This window comes from Myotis nattereri (assembly GCF_964212035.1).
Source record: "Myotis nattereri genome assembly, chromosome: 6".
Classification (NCBI taxonomy): Eukaryota; Metazoa; Chordata; class Mammalia; order Chiroptera; family Vespertilionidae; genus Myotis; species Myotis nattereri.
The window spans coordinates 99,977,236-99,992,962 of NC_138081.1; positions in this window are offsets into that span (position 1 = coordinate 99,977,236).

A 15,727-nucleotide genomic window follows, 5' to 3' on the forward strand; every position below is an offset into this window, starting at 1 on the left:
AAGATGGTCCTTTTTTCTAATCCTTGGCTCTGTTGAAAGATTAACCTCTAACCAGCTTTTAGGTGTTTATGTGTCGCCCGACGTGCTCCCGTGTCTGTGTCGCACGGAGTGCAGGCCTCCGCGAGCACCTCTGTTCTTAGGCGCGGAGCTCAACAGCCTCGCGTTCGCTCAGCAGAGCGTCGCAGCCGGAGGCCTTGGAGCCGGTGCCGGCGTGCCACCACCAAAGGGCGTCCCTTTTCCCGCCGAAGGGGAAACAGTAGGTGTGCATCTTTTCAGTGAGGAGAGCAGTGCCCAGTTTGCCACCCCACACAAAGCTGGCAGGTGGGCACGGGCAGAGGTTGGCACGCAGGCAGGAACGTTTATAGAATCTGCAAACGTTGTCAGAAGAGGAAGCTGACCCGGCGCACACCTTTGAAGGTCACGTAAGAAATACGAAGAAGCAGGAGGCAGGAGATCCACGTCCACAGATGCCCACCGTGCAGGGGGGCCTGCCTGGCTGGTTTCCGTGGCAACGGCAGCGTGGGGAGAGCAGGACGGGGAGATGTGGCAGACCTGTTTATTCTCTGAGACGCCTGCTCCCTGGGCTTGTTTATCGCCTCCCAGCTCCACAGCCTGGGGGGGAGGGGGGTGAGAGGGGCCACTCAGCAAGGGGGAAGCCGCCTCCCGGGACCCGCGAGGGCGCTGGGGTGGGTGGGGGACCCATCACTGCGTCTGCACCCATAAATCGCTGCCATCCCCCCATCCCCGCCGCGTCCAGTGTTTTGTGTCCCCGTGTCGCGGAGGCGCCTTAAATGGTCTGCAAGTGCTGACATCTGGTTATTTATTCGTCTCCCCAGAGACGCTGGCGACACACGTCCCGAATGGGGGAGGCGGGACGCTCTCACCACATGGAGGGTGTCGCAGGCGTTTCCTTCCCCTGAGCCCGCCGTCCGTCACACAGCGGGCAGGGGCCTGGCCACCGAGGCCCAGGCCTGGGGAGGCACGTGGCCTCCATCCTGCTCATGGCGGGGAGCAGCCCCCAACGGGACAGACGCAAAGGGCAGGTCTGCTCCCAGCAAAACGCCATCGTGGATCAGGCGGCGGCCGCCCAGACGTGCCCCCGGGCCGGCAACTCTGAGTCGTGTCCGCACGTAGGGTCGGAGGGTGGGGAGGGGATTTCCAGTAAAAGTGGCCTCAAAGGGCGGGCGATGGAGCCTGGATTCGTGTCTTAACCTTCGTGGCGAGGGCAGGAGAGGGTCGGCCGCGGGCACGGGCGCGTTGTCCGGGCGAGGGTGGGCTTTGTGCGCCCGGACGCGGTCCTTTGCCAGCATGGGAGGCGTGCTCGCACAGCGTGGCCACGACTAGTGGGACAGTGGGTTGGTCAAGAGCCAAATGAAGGCAACCTGCTCCCCAGGTCCCTGCTCCCCTCGCCTCACAGCACCGCCCGGAGGGTCAGCGAGTCAGACCCAAACTGCCCTCTTCTGGCTGTGGCCCGACCCAGCGTGCAGACGGCCGACCCCACACAGGACGGGCGGCAGGAGGAGAGGAAGTGTCCGGGCCCACGCGCTGGTTCCCGTCTGCGACGGTGACCCGTGGCAAACCCCTCTGCTCGGCGGGACCCGTGGTGCCCCACACGGTAATGCGCCAGGGCCCGGGCCATGCACTGCTGGTCAGGAAGGAGACGGACAGGCGTCCGATTGAGGTCCCTGCCTCTCGTTGGCCGCCTGGGAGCGGAGGGCGCAGGTGAGCCCCGCCTCGCAGTGTCTGGGCTGCTCTCCCTGTGACAGAAGCCGCCTCTGCCTCCAAGGGAGGGCCTGGAGCAGCGCCTCACTTCCTCTCTTCCCCGCAGCGTCCTCACGGCTCCTCTCGCCCGTCCCTCCCTCGCCATGGGCTGTGTGCCCATCGCCCCTCCACGCCTCCCTGTCTCTGTTGAACCCGTAGTCTGCCTGCCCGGTGAAGGCCACGTCGGTGACAGGCCTCCTCCGCGTTTGGAACATGAGCTTTATTTGGGGGTTTGTGGCATCGCTGAGTGCTGGGAGCCCCGTGCCCTGACCTGCATGGCGGCGGCTCCAGGCCGTCAGGAGACCGCGGTTTCCAGGGTCTGGCTGTGAGCAGCACCGTCCGTCCGTCCGTGCTGAGGCGGAGGAGGCGGAGCGGGTGTGCAGGGTCCTGAGCTGGGGACCCGCTGTTTTCGCCCAGGACGCACATAAACACGCAGATGCTCAGCCTCTTTGTCAGGGAGGCCTTTACGCTCCAGCTGGTCCTGGAGGCGTCGTCAGGCATCAGATCAAATACACCTACTGTGCGCTCTGCGTGGACCCCTGAGCAAGTAACCCCCCAGCATGGACCCCTGAGCATGGGCAGTCCTGGGCATGGGATTGCCACTGACGTGAAAACACAGCTGCGAGGTGTGGGGAGAGGCCCCCCGGGGGCGTCCAGGTCTTTGGGGAGAATTTCTGGGTCAGAGGCAGCTGTGGGTCCTGCTCTTCAATATGGTGGCCATGAGCCCCATGCCACTGTCTAAGTCATTAACTACGTGAATTAAAATTAAATGAAATGGAAGTTCAGTTCCTCAGTTTCACTGGACACGGAGCTCAGTGCAGATTATAGACCTCAGTGCAGGGCATGGGGCTCTGTGTGGGGCATGGGGCTCCGTGTGGTGGGCATGGGGCTCTGTGTGGGGCATGGGGCTCCGTGTGGTGGGCATGGGGCTCCGTGTGGCGGGCATGGGGCTCCGTGTGGGGCATGGGGCTCCGTGTGGCGGGCATGGGGCTCCGTGTGGCGGGCATGGGGCTCCGTGTGGGGCATGGGGCTCCGTGTGGCGGGCATGGGGCTCCGTGTGGGCATGGGGCTCCGTGTGGGGCATGGGGCTCCGTGTGATGGGCATGGGGCTCCGTGTGGGGCATGGGGCTCCAGGTGGCGGGCATGGGGCCCCAGGTGGCGGGCATGGGGCTCCGTGTGACAGGCTGCTGGACAGTGAGGATTACAGCATCAGCCTCAGGTTCTAACTCCAGTGGCCCACCTCACATGCACTGGTCAGGACGTGTCACCCTGACCCTCTGAGGCTGGGCCGGGAGGGCTGGTTGGGGTGGAGCGCCGACCCAGAGCAGTTCTGTGCCGGTCCCTCCGCGGCCGAGGCGGTTGTTAACGTGTCTGAGGGAAGAAGGAACCCGGGGTTTATGCTGAGCGGTGGTGATGGGCCCAGGTTTATAGAGAATTCCTCCTTAATCCACGGAGCGTGTCCCGTGTCCGCAGGGCCGTGGCGCTGGCTCCTCCCTCGGCCGCACCGTCCTCGCCCTCTGAGTGCGGGGAGCACAGGCGTCGCCATGTCCTGGGGAGCTCCGGGGAGCCCCTCGCTGGCCCTGCACAGGCCGCACCCTCCGCACTGCCCCCTCAGGAGAGCGGCCTCCTGCCACGCTGCCCCGTGGTGCCACTTTGTCCCGTGTGACAATTCCCAGCAGCAGCAGCACGCCGCCCCACGCCAGGCGCCCGCCCCACACTCAACAGCTGTTCCCTCTGCTCCTCAATGGCCATTCACACGGCTGCCTATTGATCCCGGGCATAAAGGGCACAGCTGAGCTCATTAAAGTATATTTGGCCCCGCGCGGCCCGCTGCACGCTGACCCCCTGCCCTCCCCCTCCCCTCCCCCTGCCCTCCCCCTCCCCTCCCCCTCCACTCCTCCTCCCCTCCCCCTCCCCTGCCCACGGCCCTCCTGCCTTTCCCCTGCGCAGACCTCGGCGCCAGCAGCCTGGTTCCTTCCAGCTGCAGCTCTCCAGGACTTCCGTGCCGGCTCTCCCGGCCACCGTGACGGGCAGTGGCTCCATGGCAGGTCCCAGGTCTGCAGCCCCGTCTCTCTCTCTCTCTCTCTCTCTCTCTCTCTCTCTCTCTCTCTCTCTCTCTCTCTCGTTGGGTCTTAGGGCCAGGAGGGAGGGACGGGAGAGCGGCCGGTGACTGGCTAGGGGCGATTTCCTTCCCTGAGCGCAGGTCACGTGCCTCTGTGGCCAGGATCTGTGTCGGGGCCCTTGGAGAAGGGGTGCTGGGGACGTGGGGGCTCCTCAGTGTGGAGAGCCCCCTGGAGAGCACGGGAGCCTGGGTGGTGAAGCCACACCGAGGTCAGTGCAGTGGCCACAATAGCCCTTTCTTCCTAAACCCAGAGCCTGGCGGACCACGGACCCACCGCACGGCTAACTTCACGTGTCCATGTGGCTGGCACATGGCAGAGTAAGCAACCGCATCTAGAACATGGGCACCACCACCCAGTTGCTGGCTCCTGTCGACCCAGGTGCCCCAGGAAGCCGAGGCCCAGGCTGGACGCATGAGGGGGAGGCCTGGGAGGGGAGGGCGGGGCTGGGGAGGACCCTGCATCCTCCTGCAGCCTGGCATCCTTGAGTCCCTGAGCCGCGTGGCCTGCGCTTCCCACCCAGCGGCTGCCTGGTGCGCCCACTGCACGTCACTGCCCAGGAGCCCGAGGGAGCAGCAGGGAGGGCCCGGGCACAGGGACAGGGATGGGTCTCCCCGGGATCCCCGCCGTGAGCGGTCTAGGGGTCTCCCCTGCCGCGGCACAGGGCTCAGCGGTTCCCAGCACCCGGTCAAAGCCCCCAAAGGAGGGTCCGTGTCCTGGGGCGGCTGCTCCGATGACTGCAGACTGGCCCCGGCCAACAGGACCCTGTGCTCTCCCCGTTCTGGGGCCAGAACCTGAAACCAGGGGCTGTGCTCCCCCGGAGGCTCCCGGGAGGGGCCTTCCTGCCTCTGCAGCCTCTGGGGGCTCCTGGCTGCATCCCTTCAATATCAGCTTCTGTCCTCATGTGACCCCTATTCCATCTTCACATGCCCCCTCCTCCGTCCTCACGTGACCCCACACTGTGTTCATGTGGCCCCACCCCCTTGTTCATGTGGCCCCGCCCCCTTGTCCACGTGGCTAGCCATGAAGGTACTTAATACACGTGATTAATGCTGAAATCAGTCGGCCTCGGCAATGTGGTGGTGGCACCATCAGTAGAGGACACGGAGAGAAAAGGTGAGGCCCCGAGGGGAGGGCACTGTCCTCCAGGCGCCTTCAGGCTCTGGCTGCAGCGTCTGCCCTCCTCCCCTCGCGCCCCCCCCACCTCCAGCCTGCTGCCCGCCCTGAGGCCACACTGCCAGCTCCAGAACCTCAGCCAATCCCTCAGTCGCTCTGCCCTTTCTCTCTCTAAACATACCCACACACACACACATGCACACACACCTACACACATGCATGCACACCACACCTCACACCACAACCTGCAACACCTCCCCTCCCCTCACCCCACAGCGCACAATGCCACCCACCACCACCCCACACCTCCCAGCATCACATCCCAGCACAAGGCCATGCCTTCTCCCCTCACCACCCAGCCTGGCACTCGCCCTGACGCCCCACTACGAACCCCCTTCTGGCCCAGCGGCCCCCACCGAGCGCCAGGACCACCAGGCTTCCCCGGGAGGCGTGGTGGCCGCACACCAGCTGGAGGAAGAAACAAATGTTTGTTTGGACAGTTTGCATCCGCTCCCTCGTGCTCCTTCTTCAGACCGGATAAAGGAGAACGCCGTGTAACGTACACAGAAACTCCTGTGACCGGCCCCGTCTTAAAATATTTACACCGCGTGCAAACAGTGCCACGGAATCCCCCGCACGCGATGGAGCGGCTCCATAAACACGGAGCCATTATGCAGCGTTTGTCTGGGTTAAGTGTGACAAGTTAATGAAGGCAGAGACTGAAATCTGAAGGCCGAGATCGCAAGATCAAGACGTTTATATACAACGTGCTGTCGGATTCGGCCGCACGATAAGCTAGGAGGTCGACACGTTGCACCGCGCCTCTCGGAGGCCACAGAGGACAGCCTTCAGGGGCCCGCGGCCCTCGGCCTCGCGTGCACGACAGGCACCCCCACTCACCTGTGGTGGGGCCACCCAGGGACCTGGAGCCCCCGGTGAGTCGCCACCTCCCCACACCCCCGCTGCCCCCACCCCACCACCACTGTGCCCTCAGACCCCTGGCCCTTTCCAACTCCAGTCGCTTTAAGGATGAAAAGAAGCAAAGGGCCCCAGCTTCTCCCAGGAGGTTTGGACACGTCTGGGTACATTGCACGGTGACATGGTCTACCTCTGGGAGTGAAAGCTGCCCCCACAGCCCAGAGACACACCAAGCACCTTCGGACTCTCCAGTCCGACCCAAGGTGCCTCGTCCGAGCTCTGCGCTCCGGGCTCCCAGATCCTGGGCTGTGCAGGTTGATTTTCTTTCTTAAAAAAAACAACATATTTTTATTGATTTCAGAGAGGAAGGGAGAGAGAGAGAAACATCAGTGATGAGAGAGAATTATTGACCTGCTGCCTCCTGCACACCCCCAACTGGGGATTGAACCCACAACCCCGGGTACATGCCCTTGACTGGAATCGTACCCGGGACCCTTCAGTCCGCAGGCCCACGTTCTATCCACTGAGCCACACCAGCCAGGGCTGTGCAGGTTAATTTTCAAAGCAAGGCCAGACTGTAGGTTCCACGGTACGTTCTGGAGAAACGTGAGCGATGCCGGTGAATGTCTCCGTGAATAACAGCAGGCACGGGACATGTGCACGTGGGAGAGGGGAGCCTGGGTTGAAACGGGGGTGACAGTCGCCCACTCCAATCCTGCCCAGACCCTGCAGCGGAGGGAGCTGCCGCCGGGACAGGTGGCGGGGGACGCGCTCCGGGAGTCCAGGTCCAGCTTGCGGCCAGTGGGGCTGCCACGGCCACACCTGCCCGCCATGCCAGGCCTCGTGCACCTGTCCCAGCCCCCGCGCTCAGAGACCCCACGGTGGGCTGACCGGCCCTGGGGGATCGCTTCCTCCACGGAAACTGGCAAGTGCTGTAAGTCGGGGCTCCGCGCAGGCAGGCGGCTGAACATTTACTGCTCGTCTCTGCACCCGACATCTGTCCTCCGGGCGGTGACATTCATTTCCTGTGCGACCGACCGTCCATTTCATCCGGCCTCATGGTCAGGTGCCCGCATCTGAGGCCAGCTCTCAGTGTCTCTGTCGTAGACAGTGTCCACCCTGAGGCCGGCCGTGGTCTCCCTGTCCCAGGCGGTGGGGACAGGGGGGCGGGGTGTGCAGCCCTGGTCCGGGGTCACTCTCGCCGGGGAGCCGGCACCTGGGCTTGAGTTGTCCTGGGCCAGGGACGGAGGCCAGGCCCTCAGGGACACAGCGTCCTCAGCCACTCGGCATAGATATTGTCTCAGATTCGTGGCCACGGGCCTCTGGCCCCATCGCAGGCCCCTGCCCACGTGAGTGCCCGGCACCCCTGCCCCTCTCTAAGCCTGGCCCGCTGGCCTCCCTTTGTTCCTTAGATGTTCATTTTCTGCTTAAGTGAACGAGAATGCATTTGAGCTGCTTGTCAGCACACGAGGCTAACAGAGCTGTCCCGACGATGAGCCCCACGGAGGGGTCGGGGTGCCGGCCGGCTGCCCTGCCAGGCTGGCCTCAAGACAAGGCACTCAGGACACGGCCAAGGTCACACGGGGGTCGGGGTGCCGGCCGGCTGCCCTGCCAGGCTGGTCCAGGACACGGGCCTCAGGACACGGCCCAGGCCACAGGGGCGGGGAGACAGAAAGAGGGGCTCGCAGAACCGCCTGTCCAGGTGGGCCGTCCCTTCGCGGGAAACGTGGCCTGTGCCCCCCGCCCAGCACCGGTCACCTGGTCACTCTCCCAGCTGATGTTGGTCCACTTCAGCCGAGGAACCGTGTCGAGACGGCCCTGCTGCTCACGAGTGAGGGAGAGCGTGACTGGTGGCCTCGCGCTCCGAGCCTCGCGTGTCCTGCACAGAATGGAGGTGACGCTGAGCAGGGAGCTCCGGGGGGAGCTGCAGGGGGCGTCCCGGCCGCCACCCGTGCGGCCGTGGGGAAGCTGGGCGCAGCCTGCTCGGTCGGCGTCTCTTCCCTCTCCTTCCGACTCGCCAAGGCCCCGTTCACAGTGGAAAGGCGCTCGCAGAGGAGCCTCGGATTTAATGCTCTGTGACCCACGAACCTCGTGGTTGTCCCACCTCCCGGCTCCAGTGGAAGCTGTTATTAATGTCAGCAAACATTCATCGCCTGCCAAGCTGCAGGGCATGAGGAAGAAGAAAAGGCCCATGCGAGCAAATGCCTGCGCCCAGCTCACACACGGCCAGGCCCTGGGTGGAGGAGGGGCGGCCGCCTGGGACCGGACCAGGCGTGGGGAGCGGTCACCCTGCAAGGGACCCGCGGGCCCGCTGCCTCCGCTCCGTCCCAGGCGACTGCCGGCGAGACGGGTGAGCCCCAGGTTGTGGTGGGCCGTGGCGGGCCGTGGCCCCCGAAAAGCCAGGAAGCCACCCCGCGTGGGTCGGGCGCTCCCTGCTCCGGGTGTTCTGTGGGTGAGTGAGGCCATGCTTGTCCAGAAAGGTGCACCTGGGAAGTTAACCTGCTTTCCGAAGTGGATGCCCTGTGTCAGAGCTGGAGGGTGCCCCCGCCTGCCCGCCCGCCCGCCGGGAACCCTCCGGCCGAGACCGGTGGAGGCGCGTGGTGCCGCTCAGCCCGTGGGGCCTGGCCGCCGCCCTTTGAAATGCCTCCGCCGCTCTAAACAGAAACAGATGTTCGCACAGCAGAGCTGAGCAGAAGTCATCCTTCAAACAGCAGATTAAAACATCTGTCAGGACAGCCCGGGGCCGGCACAGCTGGGCCCGCCAATCACCGGGTGGCAGGGAGCCCGTGGGGGGCAGAGGGACCCGGACAGAGAGCGGTGCCGGCCTGAGCTGTCCTGATCACACGTCGACTTACACATCCTGTCCCCCATCCTGCTGTCCATCCCTGTCCTGCTGTCCATCTCTTGTCCTGCTGTCCATCTCTTGTCCTGCTGTCCATCCCTGTCCTGCTGTCCATCCCTGTCCTGCTGTCAATCCCTGTCCTGCTGTCCATCCCTGTCCTGCTGTCCATCTCTTGTCCTGCTGTCCATCCCTGTCCTGCTGTCAATCCCTGTCCTGCTGTCCATCTCTTGTCCTGCTGTCCATCCCTGTCCTGCTGTCCATCCCTGTCCTGCTGTCAATCCCTGTCCTGCTGTCCATCTCTTGTCCTGCTGTCCATCCCTGTCCTGCTGTCAATCCCTGTCCTGCTGTCCATCTCTTGTCCTGCTGTCCATCCCTGTCCTGCTGTCCATCCCTGTCCTGCTGTCCATCTATTGTCCTGCTGTCCATCCCTGTCCTGCTGTCAATCCCTGTCCTGCTGTCCATCTCTTGTCCTGCTGTCCATCCCTGTCCTGCTGTCCATCCCTGTCCTGCTGTCAATCCCTGTCCTGCTGTCCATCTCTTGTCCTGCTGTCCATCCCTGTCCTGCTGTCCATCCCTGTCCTGCTGTCCATCTATTGTCCTGCTGTCCATCCCACGTCCTGCTGTCCATCCCACGTCCTGCTGTCCACCCAATGTCCTGCTGTCCATCCCATGTCCTGCTGTCCACCCAATGTCCTGCTGTCCATCCCACGTCCTGCTGTCCATCCCCCATCCTGCTGTCCATCCCATGTCCTGCTGTCCATCCCATGTCCTGCTGTCCATCCCCCATCTTGCTGTCCATCCCTGTCCTGCTGTCCATCCCTGTCCTGCTGTCCATCCCATGTCCTCCCTGGGACTCCCTTGAACCTGCTCTGTCCTCTCCTTAGGACCAGGTGTGCTGATGCCTGGACGGGTGGCCCTGCTGGCCTTGTCCCTGGCCGGGGGTGGGACCCTGGCCTCCTTGGACATGTCCAGGGCGGCTGGGCTGCCCTCACGCAGGCTGCCGTGGCTTCTCTCAGAATCCCTGCAGTGACCCTGCCAGGATTCGGGGTGGGGGCGGGTCCGAGTGGGCAGGGGTCCTGGGGACGAGGGTGATTCTGAACAGCAGTTTCTGCAGCGACACAGCCCCTGGCCCAGCCGGGCACTTCCAGCCTCCTGACCCGTGATTCCCTGCACGTGAGCAGTGGCTTCCCACGTGAGAACGGCCACCCTGCGGGCCGGGCTCCTTGCCCCTGACAGAGGTCAGGGCAGACCCGTTCTCTGCCCAGCAGGCTCAGCCCAGGAGGCCAAGGGGAGTGATCCAGGGAACTCCAAAGGCGGGAGCAGCCCGGTGACGGACTCGCAGCCCTGTTGCAATTTTGAAATATTTGTTAAAAGCTCAGTTATTTGTCAAGTGAAGGCACCACACTCCCCTGCAGAGACTGGAGCCCTGAGGACCAAGAACGGAGGGAGGGCGGGCAAGGCCGGTGCCGAGGAGGGAGAAGGGAGGGACGCGGTGAAGGGCACCCTGTGCCCTGCTCCTGGGGAGAGGTGGGCGGGGCCCCAGCCTTCCTCCCAAACAGGAGCCCTCGGCTCTCGGCCCCAGACACACCCGGCCCCTTGTTTTCCAGGACTTCGGGGCCTTGGTTCAGTGCAGGTGACTGAACGGAGGAGCCAGGCGGCGGCGTGATTGATGGCAGGCGCCCTCTGTCCGCATCATCTGCCAACGTCGTTCACCTCCCATTTCCCTGCTCCCACAGGGGGTGGGGGAGGGGGCAGAGCCGCCCACATTTCCAGATGCTGCTGTGAGCTCAGCTGTGGCCCGTGGCCGCCAGCCTTCAGGGGTTGTGCAAACAGCTGGGTGACCTGAAGTGGCTGCGCTAGCCTGGCAGCTGCTCACCTTCCCGGCCGCGGGCCGTCCCAGGTGGTGGGAGTGAGCCTGCCCGACTCAGCACCTGCCCCGGAGCCCCTTAGAGAAGCTGGGGGTGCAGGAGGGTCGCAGAGCAGAGGTGGTTCAGCCCAGGCGTCTGCCAGGGAGCCCCCCAGACTGCGGGACCCCAGACTGGAGGCTCTGGTCCGAGCACGCGGGCCTCATGGGGCAGAGCCCGCCCTGACCAGCAGCCCAGGTGCCCGTCCTGCTCTGAGCTGGGCCCGAGCTCCTGCCGGAAGCCTGGGTGCACGGCCGTGGGACAGTGACAATGGGATGGCCAATGCGGTGGCCTCAGCCCCAGGCCCGGCACGCCCGGCAGGCACCGCCCGCACCCGCCTGCACGCCCCCCCCCATGGACCCTGCGGCTGGTCCCCTTCGCTGCGTCACACGGGGAGCCCATCCACGGCCTGCACCCCGCTCCCCTCTGTCCTTAGGCCCCTCTGTAGCCAGACTCACCTTTGCCGCCCCCCCCCCACCCCCACCCCGTGTGCTCCAGTCAGCCGTGTGAACACAGCACGGACACCTTCCCCACGACCACACCTTCCAGAAAACAGCACGGCCGTGTCGGAGCAGCCGGTGCGTCCCCACGTGCCCGGGTCTCTCCCTGCACACGGCCTCCCTGGTCAGTCCTCAGGCCCCAGGCTCGTCAGCACCCCCCCCCCCCCCCAGCACTCTCGTCCCCACAACCGTCAGGAAATGGAAGTCACCACATTTATTTACTTATTTAGGTTAATTCTCACCCGCGGATATTTTTTCCATTGATTTTTTAAAATACGTTTTTATTGACTTTAGAGAAAGAGGAAGGGAGAGGGACAGAGAGAAGATAGAAACAGATGAGAAACATCCATCGGCTGCCTCCTACACGCCCCCCACTGGGGATGGAGCCCACAACCTGGGCATGTGCCCTGACCGGGAATCGAACGGTGACCTCCTGGTTCATAGGTCAATGCCCAACCACTGCGCCACACCGTCCAGGCTCTGATTTTTAGAGATAGCGGAAAGGTGGGAGGGAGAGAGAAACATCCTGTGAGACCCCCAAGACTGGTTGCCTCCCGCACGTGCCCTGACCAGGAACGTGACCCCATGACCCCTTGGCGCCCGAGCACCTAGCACACTGGCCTGGCGTGCGGGTATTTAAAGAGAATCCTCCGGCAAGGACAGTCTTCGGAGCCCGTGCGAGGCCACGAGGCCCGGAGGAGGCTCCGCGCAGCTGCGTGAGCTGGTGAAGGGGGTCTTCGCTGTGACAGACCGAGCGCGGGGGCCCCTCCTCGGCCGTCAGACACCAGCGCACCTGCTGCGGGAGGGGTTTTGCTGTGACACCGTCCAGACCAGGTGGCCCTGAAACGGGGACACCACCCAGGTCTGACCTCATCGCCTGCACCTCCCAGAACAGAGTCGTCCCCGGCTGGTGGCTGAGGCGTCCGAGACCCCCTGCGACTGGGTGGCGGCAAAGGGGAGCTGCAGACTTGCCAGGGGCAGGGGCTGTGGGCGGGGCCCCGGGCAGGGGCTGTGGGCGGGGCCCCGGGCAGGGGCTGTGGGCGGGGCCCCGGGCAGGGGGTGTGGGCGGGGCCCCGGGCAGGGGCTGTGGACGGGGCCCCGGGCAGGGGGTGTGGGCGGGGCCCCGGGCAGGGGCTGTGGGTGGGGCCCCGGGCAGGGGCTGTGGGCGGGGCCACGGGCAGGGGGCTATGGACGGGGCCACGGGCAGGGGGTGTGGGCGGGGCCACGGGCAGGGGCTGTGGACGGGCCCCGGGCAGGGGCTGTGGGCGGGGCCCCGGGCAGGGGCTGTGGGTGGGGCCCCGGGCAGGGGCTGTGGGCGGGGCCACGGGCAGGGGCTGTGGGCGGGGCCCCGGGCAGGGGGCTGTGGGCGGGGCCCCGGGCAGGGGCTGTGGGCGGGGCCCCGGGCAGGGGGTGTGGGCGGGGCCACGGGCAGGGGGCTGTGGGTGGCTCTGGAGCCCTGCCGTGTCCTCTGGCAGCAGGAGGAACCGTAGGGCGTCCCTCCCACACGTGCAAGGACGCGAGTGAGTTCCACCAACAAGCAGGGAGCGCAGGCGGCCGGGCCCGCGAAGCAGCGCACGATCAGGGCGAGACCCCAGCGGAGCCTGCCGCGCCCACCGTGCCCGCGGCTGCTGCGAGCTGCTTAGTCTGTGCTGATACGTGTCCAACAGCAGCTGATGACGGAGGGTGGGGGCCGGCCTGTCTGTGCCTCCGTCTCCATCCCCAGCTCCCACTCCGGGCAGGAGCCGAGACCCTGCCTGGCGCTGAGCACAGGCGGTGGGAGCAGGACAGTGGGACCAGCGCTGGGGCCCCGCACCCCACGCCTCATGCCCCACACCCCGTGCCCCACACACCACCCTCCATCCTGCAGCCCATGCTCCACGCCCCACACCCCACCCTCCATGCCCCGCACCCCACGCCCCACACCCCACCCTCCGGGCCGCGGCCCGCCCTGTGAGGTTTCCGTCAGTGACTTGCTGAATAAGGACAGGATAGGGCGGTGAGCCCTGGACACACTAGACATTCCTCAGCAGAAATGACTGAAAAACGTGTGTTGTTAGCAGCCAGAGCCAATTTGCAATTTATCTTGGTTTTCACCCAAACAGGCTGCAACCCAAGACAAACACGCTTTGATGTAATCAGCGAGTGACTCAGGCTGTTTGCACGGCGGTTCCCGGGCTGAGGAAACAGAGAGGCCTTGACAGCCGCCAGCGGAAGTGTGCCTCTGCTCTGCCCAGCGACCCGGCCCGCCCGCCCAGGGCGGCGACGTCATGGCCCCTCTGCTGCCGCTGGGGTTCCGAGTTATTGTTGCAGTGGCTTGGCCGGACCCCCGCTGGTGCAGCAGCCTGACCCCAGGTGACGTGCACGCTCCCACGAGAGGCACGTGGCACACGTGGCCGTGTCTGTGGTCCTTCCCCAGATCTGCTGATCCGTGAGTCGCACACGGTGATGTTCCAAGTCAGCGGTCTTGCTTTCCGACACCTTTTTTAAAAGTATTTTTTTATTGATTTTAGAGAGGAAGGGAGAAGGAGAGAGAGAGAGAAACATCAACGGTGAGAGAGAAATATCCATCCGCTGCCGCCTGCAGGCCCCACACTGAGGATTGAATCCACAACCCAGGCCTGTGCCCTGACTGGGAATCATACCATGACCTCCTGGTTCCTGGGTCGATGCTCCCCCCTGAGCCACCCCAGCTGGGCCTGGCACGTCCTATCAAGAGAAGGGCTCCTCGCAGGTGCGGCTGCCGCTGGCTCAGCCCATCATGTGCCCGAGGACCACACGGAGGCGGGTGGCATTGACGTCATGGGCTGTCTGTGCTGTTAGGAAACGGCGAGGTCTGTACTCAGAGCCAATCCCAAAGTGAGGAAACATGCAGCAAACATCATACAGTAGAACCCTGCCCTTCACACAGGATACAGCACTCCACATGCCACTACAGGCACCCCACGTACATGTGCCCGTGTGGTTGGGTGTGGTTCCTCAGGACGAGGGCAAGTCTGGAGGGTACAGCCTAGTGGCTTGTAGTGATGATCTGGTGGGAGTTTGGAGAAAGGACAGGAGGCCCAGGACAGTGGCCGAGGCCATCACACTTCCTGTATGAGGCTCTCCTGTGTGCACAGACCCGTGTGTGTGCATGTGCTCACGTGTACATGTAGATCTACACGTAAGCAGAGGCTGCTTTGTGTGTTTCTCTGGTGCAGTGCTGTTGCATCCCAGCTGCCGAGTCTGTGTGTGCACATGTGTACAATGTACGCACATGCATGTACAGTGCATGTGTGCGCATGTACAACGTGTGTGCACACATGTAAAATGTATGTGCACCCGTGTACAATGAGTGTGCTCGGTGTCACCTGCTGTCTCAGGGGCTCTGCCTTTGCTCTGCGCGGGCTGCACCCCACACGCTGCAGACGTGGAGACACGGGACGTGACATAATTTGTCTCGTGGTCTCAGCAGGGAGGTGTCAGGTGGGAAAAGCAAAGGGAAAGGCCAGGTGTCCACAGCCGACATCCCCTGACCCGGACGAGACGCCCAGTGCAAGGCCGGAGCAGCCTCTCCGATGGAGCGTCCGATTTCATGGGTCATCTTCCGGCCGGAGCTGCAGTGTCAGATTTATGGCCCTGCAAAGGCTACCTCCTCTCCACGGGAAGAGGGAACCAATGGCCCGTTCACACCGAAAGGCCCTGGGCCGCAGGCACCCACCAGCCATGGACAGCGATGCCCTGAGCGGCTCCAGGAGCTGCGGCCAGTGCTCCCTCCTATACCGAGTGGTCACACATTCAGAGGACTCGGCGTGGGAGGGTTAGGGTTAGGGTTGGGTTAGGGTTAGGGTTAGAGTTAGGGTTAGGGCTAGGGCTAGGGCTAGGGTTAGGGTTAGTGTTAGGTTTAGGGTTAGGATTAGGTTAGGGCTAGTGTTAGGGTTAGGGTTAGGGTTAGGGTTAGGGTTAGGGCTAGGGTTAGGGTTAGAGTTAGGGTTAGGGTTAGGGTTAGGGCTAGGGTTAGGGTTAGTGTTAGGGTTAGGGTTAGGATTAGGTTAGGGCTAGTGTTAGGGTTAGGGTTAGGGTTAGGGCTAGGGTTAGGGTTAGAGTTAGGGTTAGGGCTAGGGCTAGGGCTAGGGTTAGGGTTAGGGTTAGGATTAGGTTAGGGCTAGTGTTAGGGTTAGGGTTAGGATTAGGTTAGGGCTAGTGTTAGGGTTAGGGTTAGGGTTAGGGTTAGGGTTAGGGCTAGGGTTCGGGTTGCTGTTGCTGCCCCGCCTCTCATGGTACTGTCGTCACACCTTTGAGTTGGGGCGTTTGATTAACTAGCCTGAGGAGGAGACCATCCCCAATATGTACAGACGTCAGATTGTCACATGTGCACAGGAAACTGATTGGTGACACTTCATTCATCATTATAAGTAAGAACAGAACCACGGGCTACTCATCAGTCCCGCGACGTGGGAGATGGTTATGAGAACGATCGAGAGCGAAGGCAGGTGTGCGTCCTGCAGCCACCACTCTGGACGCTGTGATGGGTGGATACAGGCTCCCTGAGAGCTTGGGAGAGAAAGTGTGGATGTGGACGAAGGGCCG